Here is a 4,520-nt window from a genome sequence, read left to right on the forward strand (position 1 = left end):
CTTGAGCCACCTGTTCGCGGGGATGAGATCCTCGGCACCCTTAGCTCCGACCACCACCTGAGCTCCTCCACGCGCCATGTCCCAGTCGCTCTTCAATATCTTGTCAGGTAAGATGACAAGTATTGGAGGTGCTTGCAAAATGAACAACCACTGATCAGTACCATTAGCTCTTCTGCTAATGCCACTGAGCAGTTGCACTAGCACTATAGCAAATGACACCGATCAGAGACATTTGCCCAAGAGCAAATGCCACTGATCAGTGCACAAACTCTTTGCCAAATGCCACTTATCAATGGCACTTGCTCTTGGGCAAATGCCACTGATCAATGTCGTTTTCTCTTGGGCAAGTGCCACTAATCAATGGCACTTGCTCAAGAGCTAGTGGCACTGATCAGGGGACTTGCCCAAGAGCAAGTGGCACTAATCAGTGGTAGTTTCCCATGAGAAAATGCCACTGATCAGTGGAATCTGGTCTTTTGCAACTGCCACTCATCAGTTCATCATCCTAAGCATGGAAACATCAAAAAATAGCACCCATGTGCACCCATGCACATTTGGCAGCGTCCTAAAATGGTCCTAATACATGCACGTATACCAATCTAGAGCATGCAACACAAACCCTAGCTTGAACATGTATGTAGCAACATGAACAACAACATGAACATGATCCTAGCTTGAACATGAACATGCCATTTGCATGAACACAGATCCTAGCAAGACCCTAGCATGAACACAGATCCTAGCAAAGCACACTAGCATTGGGGATTCTAGCATGAACACAGATCCTACATGAACACAAATCATAGAAAAGCACTAGCAGAAGAACATTATCCTAGAACACACACTATAGCAAACAAGAACAGATCAGTCAGATTCGATTCGATTGGGATCGCATCGAATCGGATCTACTCGAATCCTATCTAATCCTATCGAATCTATGAAGTACTAGCACATGCCTAAGAAATAAACCCCTAATCTACATCTACGAGCAAGCATTGGGGATTTTTTGACTCACTGGAGCTTGCGCAGTCGCAGCGAACCGATGCCGGGGTGAAAACCCCGGCGGGAAGGATAGAGGTGGAAAAGCAGAGGGGGAGCCGGCCCTGGCGACGGCCGGCGACATCGGCCTGGTGCTCATGGCCACGTCAGAGGTCGAGGAGGACAGCACGCCGACAGGAGAAAACCCTTGGACGGGGGTCAATAAAAACCCCTGCCCAATGGGGTCCCAAGAAGTGGCGGCTCCGTGGACGGCGCCGACGCCTAGCCCATGACCACGAGGTCCGGAAACGGCGGCGGAGCAGGAACGACCGACACCGCATTGGCCGTTCCTTGTGGTGGCCGGCAGCAGATAAGGAAGACGCTCGCAGCGCCGACGCCAGGTCCCTGCCCGAGTTCTGGAGCCCGGCCACCCAACGCTCTTGGATGCTGGCGATGCGCTGGTCGACGGGGGTCAGAGGACGGCCCGGTAGTGGGCGAGGCGGATCCATCGGAGGGAAGGAGAGGGAGGGGCAGTGAGGCAGAGAGGCGTGCTAGCGGCGAGAACATTGCGGGGCGGTGACAGGAGAGTGGGAGGGGAGTTATGAGACGTCCTCTCCGTCTCCCGCGCTGCCGAGGCGTGCAACCTCCTCGCACGTGTGGTCGCGCCGAGACAGGCTCGCGAGAAACTGCCAATTCGGCAGTTTTCTCCGGGCCAGGCTCAGGCCTGCTTTAAGGTTCGTGCGGGCCACGAATCACATGCAACCCAGCCAACCAAACAGGTCACGCACATCCCGCGCGTGCCTGGTTGGGCTGCATGCGGGCAACCAAACACGCCCCATAACATTACATCCCGAGTTATTGTGAAAATAAAAAATAAAAAGGTTATGGAAGTCAATATTCTCGCATTTATTGCTACTACACTGTTCATTCTAGTTCCTACTTCTTTTTTTACTTATTATTTATGTAAAAATAGCCGGCCAAAATAAATAATTGAAATTCCAATTAATCATTGAAGAAATTAAAAAGGGAATAAATAAAAAAATCCGAAAACACTAACACCCACATGGGTGTTACCCAACTCGCCCACACGCCTCGATCATCGTCCAGTGCCTTTTGCACGAATCTTGGCACGAAAAGGTTGATTTTGTGTGCCACGTAGGACGGGGCTGGTGTGTGGGAGTTGAAGAGTTTGCCCACACGCTAGCACCACGTTGTTTGCCAGCTGCGCTGTGTGAGCGAACTAGTTTCTGCCCACACAACCAGCCACCTAGTTCATGCGCGTGTGGACGACTACTTTTCGCCCACACAACACTCCTACGTTGTGGATGACAACTACAGTTAGACGAACGTGTCAACTAGGTAAACACACATGCCAACTGTGATTTTTTGCTAGACGGCAACTGCAGTTGTGCGTACGTGGCAACCAGATAAACACACATGACAACTATAGTTGGACCATACATGTCAACTACTGTTTGACCATATGTGGCAAGTAGTTAATCACACACGACAACTACGGTTTGATTACATGCGGCAACTACCATAAATTAGACATGACAACTATAGTTAACCAAAACAGATAGTGTTGCCATGCTTTTACAACTACACTTGCCATCCCGGATAACTACATCGACCAACCAGGATGGCAACTACGCGGTGTACCTAACGTAATTGCATCAGGACGTGTGTGCATTTTTGCTTCGTGCCACACGCGCGGGGTGAAAATGAGCAGTACTTGTTGGCAGTGGCGTAGCCACATCAGAGACACGCCCCGGGCCAAGCTCTTAGCTACAGTAGCAAACAATAGTAAACAATGTTATTGTTGCTACATGACACGAAGCAGCAAACTGCTACGCCCCAGGCCACAGCCCTGGTAGCCTGGGGCCTAGCTACGCCACTGCTTGTTGACGTGTGGCACGAAGCAGCCGCGCCCACACGTGTGGGCAATTCTAATATCCGCCCATACATAGCCCGTGTAGGCTGCCTTCTGCTTACACCACATATGGTGTGTGGGCGCATATCGAATATACCACACGTGTGGCAGTTATCGGCGTCTAAAAATCCAAGTCTTAAATGAAAGGATATGGTTGGAATCTTAAAGTATGGTACAAAAAACTACATATAGTCATAAGTAGTCCTGTAGCTCGATCGATACCCCGCTTTGTCTCAGAGTTGCTGTCTGGTACAGTCACAGTACCCGTTGTTCCGTTTCAAAAAAAAAAAAAAACACTACCCGTTGCTGTCTTTGTCTACCGTGGTAGTACCCGGTGATTGATGAGATTTGACCCGTGGGCGACTTGCAGGAATATATACCTGAACAATAGGCTTCACTTACACATATCTCATTATTAAACTTATTACTACATCTAATCAGAAGCATGCATGCATGATGCATCCGTCCGACAATAGGATCCTCTGTCATCCACCAATCGTACGTACGCCATGTACCTCGAAATCAAAAGAAAGATGAAAGGGAAGTGGGTAGAACTTCAGTCCGCATCAGTGGTACACGACCTGACAAATCTTGAAAGACAGAACAAGAAAGATGGGTTGTGCATGCAGCAGCTACTCCGGACGACAACTTTGTATATATCAGCCACTTTTCGCGCAATTTTGTCAATGCCAAATACAAGTAGCATCCATGCTTTACTTGACACGATTTGACTGGCTCAGAGCCTGACAGGGGTGGATGGAGACTACCACCATCGCCACGAGTTTCGCCTACGTAAAAAACACCACTGGAAGATCGATTAAGCATTAAGAAAGCATCACATTTCCCAGGCTCTGCCCGTGGAAACATCCACTGAGAGAATTTCTTCATTCTAACTGAAAAAGGACAAGCTTATTACTTCCATCGATTTAAATTAATTGACGCAACCTCTATTTAATGTTTATTTTACATTGGCCTGCGTTAGTTAGTTGGGATTGATGGGAGTATTATTTTTAAAGAAAAAGAGAAGCATGGGGCATGTAGGCTGCGGAGCGAGGCCAGTCACTTGGATTGGGTCGTCGGCGACGAGCATCCTTTCGCTGTCATTTTCCTTCCAGGCCACCTGGATTTCTGTCCTCTCCAACACCGCCCCTCATATGCGTCGGCTATCTACAGCGCACTCCCTCGCCGGTACGTGGTCGACAAGAGAAGACCCTTGAAGATCCCGTGGAGTCACTCTTTGAGGTGCGGCAGCAGAGCATTTTTGCCACGCCTCCATCGCCACCTCCAAGGCCTCCTACGGCTTGTTGGAAAACGCTGGCCGGATTGCAAATCTCCAGGAAGGGTGGTCTCTCGCTGCAGAGGATCAAGCGGCCTGGTGCAAGTGTTGTTGTTGTGCCGGCGGCCAAAGTTGCAGAAAAATTGGTTGCCGCACGCTAGGAATCATCAGAGATGGTAAAGATGTGACGGAGGCAACTTTGGATGAGTTTACTTCCAAGTTCAAGGACCAACTAGCTCCTGAGGTGGTCATGGCCATGAGAGAATTTTTCCATCTTGATGACCCGGCTGTCAACGGAGTTGAGGACTCCCTGCTTGATCATGGTGGTGAGGG

Source organism: Triticum aestivum, chromosome 2B (assembly GCF_018294505.1).
Source record: "Triticum aestivum cultivar Chinese Spring chromosome 2B, IWGSC CS RefSeq v2.1, whole genome shotgun sequence".
Classification (NCBI taxonomy): domain Eukaryota; kingdom Viridiplantae; phylum Streptophyta; class Magnoliopsida; order Poales; family Poaceae; genus Triticum; species Triticum aestivum.